This window comes from Osmerus eperlanus, chromosome 7, assembly GCF_963692335.1.
Source record: "Osmerus eperlanus chromosome 7, fOsmEpe2.1, whole genome shotgun sequence".
NCBI classification, from domain to species: domain Eukaryota; kingdom Metazoa; phylum Chordata; class Actinopteri; order Osmeriformes; family Osmeridae; genus Osmerus; species Osmerus eperlanus.
Genome location: NC_085024.1, coordinates 15,977,244 through 15,990,864, shown reverse-complemented (window position 1 = coordinate 15,990,864; position 13,621 = coordinate 15,977,244). Strand labels below are relative to the sequence as shown.

Sequence of the window (13,621 nt, the reverse complement as noted above, 5' to 3'; positions counted from 1 at the left end):
ACCTACCCAGGCTGCTAGATCCAGTTTCCCACACTTTTTTTTCCCTCCGCTCTCTCTCCGTTTGAATCCTCTCCTCGTCGCCTCCCTCTGTACTCCCCCCCCCCCCCATCTCTTCTCCTCCCTCTCTTTTCCCATGCTCTCATCCTCGCAGCTGCAAACCTGGGAAACGGCTCCTGTCCTGTCCTGGGTCCTCCAGAGCTCGCCTGTATTTCCACACGATCATGTTGTTCCACAACGTGGATGAGAGATCACAGGGGACGAAGGGGTAGAGAGACGGGGGGGGGGGGGGGGGGGACGGACGGAACACCGAGAGGGAGGGAAGAGAGATAACATAGATATGTTTGTCTGACTGAAGCTCATTCCACCCGTCCCCTCTCTACCTCCACCTCTCTCCCCCATTTGAACAGAAAGGATTTTCCACATCTGCAATAACCACACCACCTGTTTCCCGCTGGAGGAGCCTGTGCTAACACAGCCACCATCCTTTCCGTGTTCACGTTGCAGGACCTAGTAGCATATTTCGCGGCGTGTGTCCTCCTGAGACCGTGAGGTGGTACACCGTACCGGGATTTGAGTAAATTATCTGTGTGAGTGCCACCAAGGTGTGAAGTGATTAAGAGTTTTAAAGCTTCTCGTGATTCCCTGGACACAGACAGAGTGAGACTCCTGAGGAATGGCATGATGACCACAGAAGCACTGTAATTACCTGGTTCAATTTCAAACCCAGCTCAGTCCCAGATCCCTGTAATTAATAGCAGCGCAGATACTGTAAATAAAGGCGGGGAGTCGTTATTGTTGTAGACAGGATTGTCGAAACGGCAGTCGTGTCAGGTGACACGACGGTCCGTGTAGGAGGTGGAGGTCGAAAAGAGGGTTTCGCGTCTGAGTCTCCATGTTGAGACGTTTGGAGGGTTCGGTGGCTGAGATTGAGAGACACACACATGCACATTCGCACACAAACACTCACCCTTTCTTCCTCTCTTTCCCCTCTGCTGTCTCTCACTCTCTCTACTGTATATCACCCTCTATCTGTTTCACAGACACACTCGCTCCCTCCTTTTTTCCAACAGTCAGTTTCCTGCCTTGCACATGAAAGACACCCTGAGCCAAGGCCCCCGTCTGTGGGTGTGCAGGACAGCTGGGCTCTGGGAAACAGCAGTCTGGCCTGGAGAGAAGACAGAGGAAGATGGATTGATAGGAAAATTGTTAGATGGATGGGTAGATAAATGTGTGAATAAATCAATGGATAGACAGATGGATGGATGGATTTATAGAAGAATGGATTGATAGATTGATAGATGATGAATGGATTCTTAGAGGGATAGATGGATGGATGGATGAATGGATGGATGGGTGGGTAGAGGGATGGATATTATTATATAAATCTAGCTGTTGCTAGCCCCAAATGTCTGGCCCAAGGGTGTGGGAACGTGTCTTCTTAGAGAGACAGAGAGAGAGAAAGACATATAGAGGGAGAGAGAGAGGGAGGGGGGGATGGGGGGATTTGGGGGGGGAGAGGAAGAGGGAGCCATAAACTCCTCTGAGGCCGTGTATAATCAAACCCACACCCCCGTTCACTCAGTTGGCCCCATCACAGTAAGTCAAAATAGAAGCAGAGTTGTTCCCTTTGCATACACACTCTATATTTTTCCTGTGATTGTATTTGGATATCTCTTCCACACCCTACTTGCCCATCCCTTCCATGCGCACTGGCTGTATTGGCTGGTGGCTTAACCTATCATGCCAGCTTTGCTAGTCATGCCAGTCTGCATGTGGCTCAAGCCCCTGAGGGAATAGTTGATGCGAGAATGTGGGCAGCAAGCAAACCCAGCTGTGCCCATCTCCTTCCATGCCCACCCCCGGTGCCCAGGCTGGGTTTGACAAGCAACTCTCTAGTAAATGCTCAGTACTGTCAGCTGTTAACATTTCTCCACCACATGACTGTCAGTATTTCCTCTTGACCTAATGGTAAATGATGATGGGGTGGAATGCATGCAGAATGGGGTTCCATCTCTCCCGGTGTTGTACTTAAGGTGTCAAGAGGACTGATGCTTTTTTGAAATACTCGTAAATGAAACAATTGGACATCACTTATGTTGTAGTAAACAATATATTCGCTTAGGCTGCACATGTTAACCTTGTCCCCTGACAAACACGTGAGCAACATCCGCATCTCTTCCTCCTTCATTGTTTGGAGATTTAGTCATTGCTGAGATATAAAGCTTGTTTGTCTCTCATCTTTGTATCGGTAACAACATAACAGGTGTCTGGGTCCTGTATTCTTCCCAACGTCATGATTCATTCTGTATATCAATTATATTTTCACAACAGATATTGATCTCCTCTACACCCACAGGCAACCTATTCTTATTAAACAATACAACTGACTTAGTCATCAGGCAGAGCTGGTATCAGCACACTCACTCACTTCCCCTAACAAGAACTCCCTACAACAAGCATCCCGCCAGCTCAGAAATATGAGCTGATTACTAGGGTGTGTTGGGATTTCTGTTGTGGGGGAACTTTTTCTAAATGGTCTGGACGGAGAGTGAGAGAGAAAGAGGAGAGGCAGTGAGAGAAAGGGGGGAAGAAAAAAGGAGAGGAGGAGAGCGGGGGAGAGGGGGACAGATTTGGAGTCCAAAAAATAATGAGCTCATATCTCTAGCCAGGAGGTAGTGCTAGCAATTACCATGATCCATGGACTCCAGCTCTGTGGGATACTTCACTCTCTACACCGGGACAGGGGGAAAAGATTGCCAGATACACAGAGCTTGTTCTCTTTTCTATTTGAAGAGAGGTAAAGTTTCAAAGGAGGTGTAGATGAGACAGGAGTTTTCTAGTGGCAGGGGGCCAGGGGTCAGGGCTCAGGGCTGATGATGAAGGACAGAGATGTAAGTGTCTGTATTGGTGATAGAGATTTGAGAGTCATTTGGTGAACTGGTTCTGAAGACCAATACACACTTCATGAAATTCGTTTTGAAACTGTGCTAGGCAAGGCATGGGCCTGAGGTTAAAATGCGGTTGAACACAAGCCAAAAACCTATCTGTAGAGTTTGAACCTATCTATCTGTAGTTAGAATCTGTCAGTCCATTTAAAACCATTTCCAGTCTGTCCCTAGTTTGAACCGATGTCATTGATTCCCAGGAATGAGACCGCTGCACTTTCCTGACTAATCAGTGGTTCTCTTCAAGATCCCAAAGATTTTTTTTTCACTAACATTTCGAAAGACATCAATTAGTCTCAGGCAATCAATCTGGTTAATGAAGCAATGAATTACATGAGGATCTCTCAGATCTAGCTAGTGATCTAGCTAGTGATCTAGCTAGATTTCTGAATCGGCAAATGTGTGCCGAAATGACAGAAGTCCATGTGATTGGTGTTGGTTATTAGATTCAATATCATTTCTAAAGCAATAAAATGTGCTTTTTTTCATTACTTCCAGAACTTATTAACAAGCTGACTTTATCCTTAAAGGCTCACACTTAATTACATTTGTGGGGCGAAACAGGATCATGGAGCTACTCGGCCAGAATGACTAATGTATATTTTCTTCTCTCTCCCTTTTTGATTGAGATGAAGGTTCTGTTTTGGGTTACATCTTTTATTTATGTTTAATTTAGAAATATTAGCCAGAAATGGCAATAGGAGCCCAGATCAGACCTCATTCGTATTCTCCAGCTTAACCCCCTTGCTAAATCTGTAGCATGCGAAATGTCACAGCAGAACAATATTAACCTTGTGACATTGAGAGGCTCATTATAGCCTGGTTATCAACCTCAGCTCTCCCTGCTGTCTTACCTTTGTTTTCTCTCCCTCATCCTATTATTCCTTATCAGCCACCAGCACTCAGCTTGTTAACGTGAGGAATCCCCACAATGCACCCTGGTAAATGTACACCCTCGGAGTATCCCCGAACTCCTCGTTGCGTCTGTGTTTAGAATGTGTCTCTTGTCTTGTCAGGTAAGTGACAATTGATGACCCGTGCAGTGGCTCCCTGAGGAGCAGAGAGTCTCAGAGACAGTCATGCCTGATTGATGATGGTGCATGATGACCAAGTCCCTCCAAACCCCTGGGAGATCCACTCAGGGCAGCCCGGAGGGGCCCACACTCCTTCCCGTCTCCTCTCAATCACCCAGCCGAAATGGCAAGCAGGCATTCAAGAGATCCAGCAAGCCGCCAAGCAGGCATGCACTCATAGAACGACTCATAAAAGCAGGTGGGCAGTCGAGCAGCCAGCCAGTCATCCACCCAGCCAGGTAGACATCCAAGCTGGCATGCAGGCCAACCTGTTGTTGTTGAACTGAAGGCTTTAGTAAGTCTTATGACACCCCCAGTTTTTACATGGCTACGGATCTGGGCTACCTACACCCACCCATGTTACCCTCTTTAGCCGAGAAGCGCTCTGTATATACGTCCAATCACAGCAGAGCGGTGGAACGTTCTGGTGTGTTCCCCCGGCCACAGAGTGGTTTAGATTAGCGCCTGGCAGGGAACACATGGAGAACGTCATGGGCGGACCTGCAGTCACAGGCCAGCAGGAGCCATGCCGTCTAGCATACATAGCCTCCCGTTAATTGCGATGATGTAAACGTTCATGCTATTCTCATGCAGAACAGCAGAGAAAAGCCATGATTAAAGTATGGCATGGACAGTTAAAGGGTTGTTAGGTGAATTGTTGCGGTTAGGATTGTAACTAAGCAAAGGGAAGGGTTGGGTTTCCGTCTTGTGATAGGTGGCTCTGTGTGTTTGTTGTGCTATGTGAGCGTGTTTCTGTGTGTAGTTCTGTGATTATATTAGTGCTTGTACTGAATATGTGTTGGTCTCTATGTGGGTCTGCATTTGTGTGATCAATGGAAGCAACTCTGATTGTAAAAAATCGTGAGCTTGGAGAAGTTGTCTCACATTCTAACCCGACCTTAACCGTCATGAATACTGATGCGAATTATCACACAGTCTGAGGACCGTTCGCTCTGCAATTTATGATTTGAACTGGTAACTGCCTCATTTTGGACTTTTTCTTGTTATGCTAATGTGCCCTCACAATAGTCAGAAATCAGTTTGATTTAACAGTGAAAATATCGCGGTATACAGCTGTCTCTGAAATGAGGGATGTTTTTGTGTGTGAGTGAAATCTCTAATCTACATTTTTATGTCATTAGTTGAGCCTATCAAGCCTAGAGCTTTGTAAATCAAATTGTGTTTCAAGAGTGCTACTGTGAATTTGAAATGTAGTCTCAATACCCTCTAAAAAGCAATCTGAAAAGTTTCACAATCGTCCTTTTGCCGGTCTATTGCTGTTGTATTTCTTTTGTTGTTCGGTGGAATTTAATTTATATATTTTTATGTTCATAACCAAATTTCCAGGCAGTTTCTGTGTGACACAAATAGGGCACACAGACAAATGTCAAGCAAAGGTTTTCTCCTCCTGCTCTTGCTTCATTGCCTGAGTGGCGGCATGATTCTGGAATGGTCCTCTGTCTCGACGGAGGTAAATAAGGGACATGGGCACGTATTACATACACACACACACACACACCCACACAGACACACACTCCATGAAACAGAGTGTCGCTGGGATCCTGGAGGTAGCTAGCGCACAGGAGCTCCATAAGGGAATCCTCAGCATCAGCAAACCAAACAGGGTCATCTCTCACCTCTCCCACTGGGCGACCCCAGAGACACTCTAAACAATAGCCAGCCATGACCAGGAAGCTGGCCAGCTGCACAATCCCAGACACTATTAACATTTGAGTTGCTGGAGGCTTGTGGGGTAAGGCGACCTTTGACACTTTATCCTTGTTTTTCAAAGTTGACCCCTGACCCCTCTCTGGGTCTCATCTACCATTTTGTTCGGGGGCTAGCGAGGAAGAGAGCAGGTGAATCCATCTTAGCTGTTGGCTCTTGGCTTTGTAGCAGGGTCTGGTTGAATCTCTGGAGCATAAGCTAGCAGGAAAACTACCAGCTGCAGCAGAATAACTAGGAAGCAGGAGACTCCCTGACCTTGCTCCCTTCGCACTGGGCCACGGGGCTACACCAACACAACCCTGTCTGTTCTCACAAGCTTTACTGTACCAAAAAACTCCGGAATCATTGGGGGGAATTTTTATAATCACTCTGTCTATATTATCTGTTGAAGTTAGACTGAAGTTGTCTAATTAGTTTGTAGAATTGTTGCCAGAAGCTTAGTCCATCATACAAAATCAGGATGGGGAGTTTATAATCCTTAAGACCTTAATGCTCTTTAAAAATATGATTCAAGAACAGCCCAAGTTTGAACAAGATATTTGTTCTGTACGGCAGAGCTACATCATCTTTTTCTACACTAAAATCAATTGTTTTCTCTCTTTTTTTTTGGGGGGGGGGGGTAAATCAATTTAGGCTTCAGGCTGATCTGCCTTGCAGGCAGCTTTCTCTTTGATACTGTTCCCAGCACAGCTGAGCGCAGGAACCCAGCCAGACTCAGGTTCTTTGTAGGATTTGTGTTCAGACTCCCTGTTGTAGCCCACCAACTCCAGCATAGACTTTATCTTCTGCTCTCCACAGGGCTTTGAACAATGAGGATGTGAAGCCCCGAGTTTTTGGGGGGGGAGGTATGTAGTGGGAATAGAATTAAAGGGAAAAAGGGTGCCTTGAAGGCAGCTGTACCTTGAAGGCAGTGTCCTTCAAAGAGCTTGATGAAAAAGTGTTTACGCCAGGAAAGAAAATGATGCATAAACATGAGTGTTGCTGGTGTTGTCGTTAGTTCTGGTTTTCAAAGAAAGGGATGACCTTTCCTAGTTCTGAAGCAGCTCTGACAACTTCAGAATGGGTCATTGTTCTATCAGCGTACATCAGCAGAACAATCACCCCATCAGTGAAACAGACATTTGACTGCATTTAGACGCTACAGTATAAGGAGTCAAAACCGTATGTGTAAACAATCGACTTTCTCTGAGTTAATGGACTCACTCACAGAGAATTAAGAGGGAACACAGCAGAGGATCAAAACCGACTGTGGTTAGTGGTGGAGCTAAACCATCCAGTATCTTGGAGGCCCAGGGAGAAGCAACTGTTACCTCTGTGTTCCAGCATAGAAGCCAATTCGTGGGAAACAGCACTCCCTATTGACAGATTAGGAAATAGACTGTGGATTTTAGACACGTTCAATAGGATAAAACATGGATACTAGTCAAATACAACTGTGTACTGTCGATACCAGTTTTATTCAAACATCTGAAAATAAGCCACCATGGATTCTAATTCCCTTTCCTTTATATCATGGTAGGAAATTCATTTGTTGGGGGGGTGGATTGTGCCTCAATCTTGGGGGCTGTATATTGTTGGACCAGTTGTTGTGCCCCAACTCTGTAAATTGGCACGTGAAGCCTAGAAGATGTAAAGGGTAAACTCTTTATTGAGGAGTCGTGATATCATACTGTTATGCTCAGTCGGAACTTCCTGGGGTTCAATGATTTCCCTACCTGTTTTTATGGTCTCATTAACTCATGGGTGTTTTATTGAACTTAAATATCCACAGCTGAATCTAATGCTTCAACCAAACTGTAACTCCTCTCGTAAAATGTTTAGCTACTTGATCATGAATATCACTGAACCCCATAACACCCCAATGAGCCTATCCATGATTCACGTGTAAACCTTTAAGGACTGAACGAGCCCGGCGGTTTCTGTGAGCAACGCGCGTGCTGTAGTAAAGTTAATCAAACTAAGAAAATGACTAAACGGGGAAACTCTGCCAGCTGTGCTGTAGGCCCGTTTAACAGAACTCCAACAGAACATCTGGCCCTGTAAGGGTGGGGAACAGGTTTTTATACCAACCTGGAAAACTGTGTCGACAGACCAGACCTCCATGTCTGATGAAGACATGAGCAACAGATTAGAAACTAACTGATGAGAGAGAAACACATCAATGCTGCTGTGTTGTTTCTCAGCGGTAAAAGAAAAGACATAATCCTGACTGGAACACCTGCCTAGGCGTGTGTGTGTGTGTGTGTGTCGTTTGTCTGTCAGTACAGCAGCCACCGGCCTGCTGTGTAAATCTACAGGACTGAGCCTCTCTTCTTGTGTCAGGGCTCTAGCACAAACACTCCGGAGGGTTTTGTGTGTGTGTGTGTGTGTGTGTGTCTGTGTGTGTGTGTGTTTGTGTGTGTCTGTGTGTGAGAGAAAGAGAGGACCCTCCCATTCATCTGCACATATAGGGCCATCTGCCCCTCTTCCAGCGCCTCTACCCTCTCTCTCTTTCTGTTTTTTTCTCTCTTTTTCTCCTGTCTCTCCCCCCCCCTCTCCCTCTCTCTATCTCTCTCTCTTTCTTTTTGTTTCTCTCTCTCTCTCATTTTCATCGGTACTTGGTACTGAATTAGAGTATTCTGATGTCTTATTTTGTTCCAGCATGTTTCAGTCTCTTCCAGATGGCTCTGCCGGTAGATGTGGGGTCTTCTGAACAACAGTATCAGATGTGTCTGGTCTGTCTGTCTTTGATGAACAACCATTATGCACCCCGCTGTTTTTCTAACTCCACACAGGTTCCAAACACCTGGAGCTTCTCTCCCCATGACACTTTGACCTCAGCTACAAACTCTCTTACAGTGAGACTGAGAGAGAGAGAGAGAAAGAGAGAGAGAGAGAGAGAGAGAGAGAGAGAGAGAGAGAGAGAGAGACAGAGAGAGAGAGAGAGAGAGAGAGAGAGAGAGAGAGAGAGAGAGAGAGAGAGAGAGAGAGAGAGAGAGAGAGAGAGAGAGAGAGAGAGAGAGAGAGAGAGAAAGCGAAAGAGAAAGAGAAAGAGAAAGAGAGAGAAAGCGAAAGGGCAAGGGATGGAGAGAGAAATAGACAGAGAGAAAGACCGAGAGAGAAGGGGAGGTTAAGGGGGGGGGGAGAAAGGGAGAGAGCTCAAATAAATGAGGGAGAGAGTGGAGTGGAGGGAGGGAGGTTCAACATGAGCCAAAGAGTGTGTTTTTGAAGTGCCCTTATTGAGTTGGTGCGTTTATAAAATGTCCTTTTAAACTAGGCAGGCATCCGCCAGGTGTTAACGTGCACACTTACAGCCAGCCGGACATTAAAGCCTGGGGCCAATCTCGCTCTGTCACATTACAACATCTGCTCAGCATCCACAAGATGCCATTCAGCAAAACAGTGTGCCTCAGGAGCGCTTCTCTACTCAATAGAAGGACTGTTTCATGTGTGATCCTGATGGGCTTTCTACCTCAGCCCCTCTGGTTACACACTCTGAAGAAAAGATGACTGTTGTCTCACAACAACTCAAATGATTGTTTGGGGTCCTGACAGATATTAACAGTACAGCAGTAAACGGAGAAGAAGAGCACAGTTAACTGGCTGACACCTCTGCTCAAGATTGACCTCGGTCACATTGCTAAACAGGGTATAGTATGGATTAGTGGTTAGAGCTCTTGATTGCAAATCAAGAGGTCACAGGTACAAATCTTGCTTGTACAATATGTCACTATGGATGAATGTGTCCGCTAGATTAACATATTATTATTTATTAAAGTGACCTGTAATGTGTTTTTTTTCCCCAGGCATTGCAATGTAGTTACACAAAGTTCATGTAAATGTAAAGTGTAGCCTTTTGCTTGTATTTATTTTTTACTATACACCCTTCTCATCCAGCTTCGGGACTGTGCCTAACTATTGTGTTGTGACTTTGTAAACGGAGACTCACTGAGGAAGTTTAACCTTGATCTGTCTGAGGATATAGACTTGTCCATCCGTCCCCTCGTCACGCAGCCAGCGAGCCGTCTTGGCTTCATGTTCAGGGGTTTTAGGACTGGAAACATCTGCAGGGGCAGTCAGAGAGGTGGAGGGGTGGAGGGGTGGAGGGGTGGAAGGGCGGAGGGGTTGAGGACGACTGGAAAGGCCGTCCCCTGCTGCGGGTTTAATCCCCTCAAGAGGTCACTAAGGTTCACAGATAGGTGTGTGTGTGAGTGTGTGTGTGTGTGTGTGCTAAGAGAGAGACATTTGGTAGCATCAGAGGTTGAAGCCAAAAGCTAGACTGTATGTGGGGAGGCGACTGTACATTCCAGAGAGGGTCCCACAGGAGGGGTTATATCACATAGCACCACATCTGGCAACCTACACAACCTCATACTCACCCCGTCGCTTAACAGTTAGCTCTTCAAATGGTCTTTTTTATGGAATCTTTCAGGTTGCCCAGGTCAGTGGAAGACTGACTCTGACCAGACTTTTTTTCTCCTTCTCCTCTCTTCCTCCCTCCCTCCCTCTCACTCACGTGGGAAAAGGAGAAGTTGTGACCGTAGAGCCGGTGGTGTGTAACAATGCATGTTAGCATTAATTGCACCTTTGAGGGGGAGTGGAGAGCACGCCGTATATCACATAAGTGTCCCATGTGTGACTTCAAAGGGCTGTGTTCAGGCTATTTATAATGCTCTCAGGAAGGACATGGTTCTATGGAGCTCCTTCAGCAGCAGAACCTGGATAGAATAGAACCTTTTCTGTCTTTCCAATTTGAGTCTCGCAGTTAAATAATTCATTCGGAGCTACTTCTAACTAATGAAGATGTGTTTTTGTCTTTCAGATGCAGGAGCAGAGGAATGTCGACCTACGTAGCTGTGGAGGAATAGCAGAGAGGAAAAACAATGGTAAGGGTCTGTTTGTGTGTGTGTGTGTGTGTGTTGCTGCGTCCGTGTGTGTCTGCGTGTGTGGTGTGTGTCCACGTGTGTGCAGATTGTGCCCGTGTGAGTGGTGTATGTCTGTGTTTGTGCGACGTGTGTGTTAGTGTGTGTCTGTGTCCCTTTGTGTGTGTTATGTGTCGGTGTGTGTGTCGATGCGTGCCTGTGTCTGTGTGTACTGAAGCGTTCTCCAGTCTCCCAGCCAGTCATCTGGAGCCTTCCCTTCCTGTGTGACAAACTCAGTGACACAACAGTCGGCACCACAGGCTCTCCGAGAGGGAGTGAGGGAGGAGGGTGTGAAAGAGAGAAAGAAACTAAGGGTAGGGGGGGGTTAAGCAGGAGAGGCAGATTTAGACATGGCAATAGAAGAGAGTGAGGGAAATGAGTGTGCAAAAAGAAAGAGTGTGTGTATGTCTGTGTGCGTCCTGTACTGTGTGTGTGTTTGGTACCCTGTGGATGTGTGCCCTGCCCTGTGTGTGTGTCCTGTGTGTGTGTGTGTCCTGTACTGTGTGTGGCCTGGTGAGGGTGAAGGCAGCAGCAGCTGGGAGCAGCTCTCTGTTCTCTGTCATCAATAAATGATCAGAGGGTACCATCTGGAGCAGCCCCAGCACCCCCAGCACCAAGCCCGGCCTAGGCCTGGCTCAGAGAAGCCCTCCCTGGGTCCAGCGCCGGCCCCGGACCCCCCGCTGGCTCCCCTGGCTCCATATTACCATTCCAACATCTGACAGAACATTCCGCTGTCAGTTGGAATGAAAAGAGCCCGACGCGAACGTCGGTGACTACAGCTGAGTTGGGTGTGTGTGGACAATGCTTCGGTTACAACGAACACAGCCCCAACCTACTTAGCTGCATCGTTCTGTCCAACCCGCGCACTACTCGTGCATAATAGTGTCAACATAGAGCGTGTGACAAAGCTGTCTACTGTTTTCAACCATTTGCATTCGCTACGCCCACTGCCAGTATGCTAAAGGGATGGAAGGAGGCACGGACGGCCTGACGTTTGTCCGCTATCACCAAACCAAAACAAAACCCTTTCGCTTTGACCTGTTCTTACAATGTGGCCCCAGTAGCATGGTCTGCTATGCCTAGCATGACCGGACTGCATGAGTAGTGGTATTGAGGAGTCCCTCTGGTATTTTCTGACCCCAGGTCCCCCGCTCTCATGAATACGGTCCGGTCGCCCTACAGAATCACAGCCTCTCCTGTGTTCTGTCTCATTAATGGAAAACATATGCAGGACCTTTATTATGAAAGATCTTTGACTCCCGCTTGGTTGAGTCGGTTTCTAATGTCTGTTTCGAAGCCTTCCAGAACAGCGTAACTTTACGGCCGTCACAAACGACCCCGACGCTGAACCCTTTGAACGGCACCGGCTTCCTGCGACATCGTCTTTGACGCCGGGGGGGATGTTTCGAGACGTCACAATGTGTCCTTTCCATCGCAGCACACAGAGCTCCAGCACAATACCTTCTCTATGCAAGATGGCAACCGTGAGCTTTAAAACAGGCCCTGGTTTTTCTCTCCGTTTTTTCTCTCTGTAACGGTGGAGTTCAGGGTTTAGGTCGCTGTATCCTGCCGCCTGTCAGATGACTCCCTGTGGAGCACTCCCATAAATCTGAAGGCTTAGCCCGGGAGACGTTGAAAGGAAAACATTTATCCACTGGCTTCGTTTGTCTTCACTCTATCTTTCCTTTCATTTCATAAAAAAAGGTAAATAATTCCACCTTTATCGCAAACTTTATGAGATCTTTTTTTTTTAGGTCTACTGTAGCACTAATAATAATGGAACCAGTTTAGTCTCCCTCTCTGTCCTCCTATGGATGTCGAACTTTGAGAGTGCGTTTCATGGCGAGCCAACTCCTCTCTGGAGAGAGCCAGGCCTTGTGGACATATGTCAAGGCCTGTCTGCTGCCAAGGAGAGAGAAATGGCTGTAATGTAACTCGGGCCCAAAGGGCTGGTGGGTGGTGGTGGTGGGGGGGGGAGGTTGGGGGTGCTGGCGTGAGAAGTTGAGGGAAACTCAGAGTCAGGGAGGTGTACTAGTTAGTACATAGCTCTACTGTGTACTGTCAGGATCCTGATGGTCCCCTATAGACACCTGCTCACACACACACACATGCACACAAACACACAGCATGAATCACACACTAGTCTAAGACATCTTGACATCCATGCAGAGGAGGGAAAAGAAGATAAAAGGACACATTGAACCTAAACATGTGTGGAAGAAATTGCGATTTCCGGTGTGCTTACATTATTCACTAATCAATATAACTAGTCATTGGATACTAGTTAGTATGTTCTCATGTAAGCTTGCTATTAATAAGAGTAGATGGTGTCTATGTGTCAGGGTTAATAGATGTTCGTGATCAGGAGAAAGTACTGGGTAAACGTCCTTGGTCATGACTACAAGGAGAGCGCCAACTATGATCTCTCTAGTCTGAGTGGTCATGTGTTGGGAGCTGTGAATCTCTTCCTCTGAGACTGTTGTAACGTCATTACTGCCTGACTGTCACTATCTATGTTTACATTACTGTGCCCTATAAAAGATGGTCCTCCGGCTTTCAGAGCGGAGAGAGACATGATTGAGACCTAAGCCTGGTGTTGTGTGGTCATTTATTGTCAGAGGTCTGGTTTTCTCTCCCAATCTGCAGATTGATAATACTTATTAAAATCCAGAACTCAACTGAACTTAGTCACTCCGTTTATGAAGAGACGGACAAAACACTTTCTTCATCACATGGCAGCCCTCAGGGAACAGCCCTGAACTGGGACTGGAGAATGGCCAGTCCTGAAGAGGCCCACTTACATGACAGAAATTACAAGAGTAATTCCTCTCAGTTGAGGACATATTTTAAAATACATAGAATCAACTCTGCGGCTATGTATTATAAGGAATGAGCAGCTGAATCATTATCTTGACTCCAACAGGATACTCATTGACCCTGAGTGGAGAGCAAGTGAACTGAGAGAGAATACTTT

At 46.6% G+C, this 13,621-nt stretch overlaps 1 long non-coding RNA gene across 4 annotated transcripts in view; it reads left to right on the top strand.

Moving 5' to 3' along the window:
- Positions 1–13,621, top strand: part of LOC134023249 (uncharacterized) — a 72,432-nt gene that overhangs the window by 51,219 nt on the left and 7,592 nt on the right. For all 4 annotated transcript variants that reach the window (XR_009930756.1, XR_009930754.1, XR_009930755.1 and 1 more), the window contains one exon: positions 10,548–10,611. This is a non-coding gene — a long non-coding RNA (uncharacterized LOC134023249). The remainder of the gene's footprint in view (positions 1–10,547; positions 10,612–13,621) is intronic.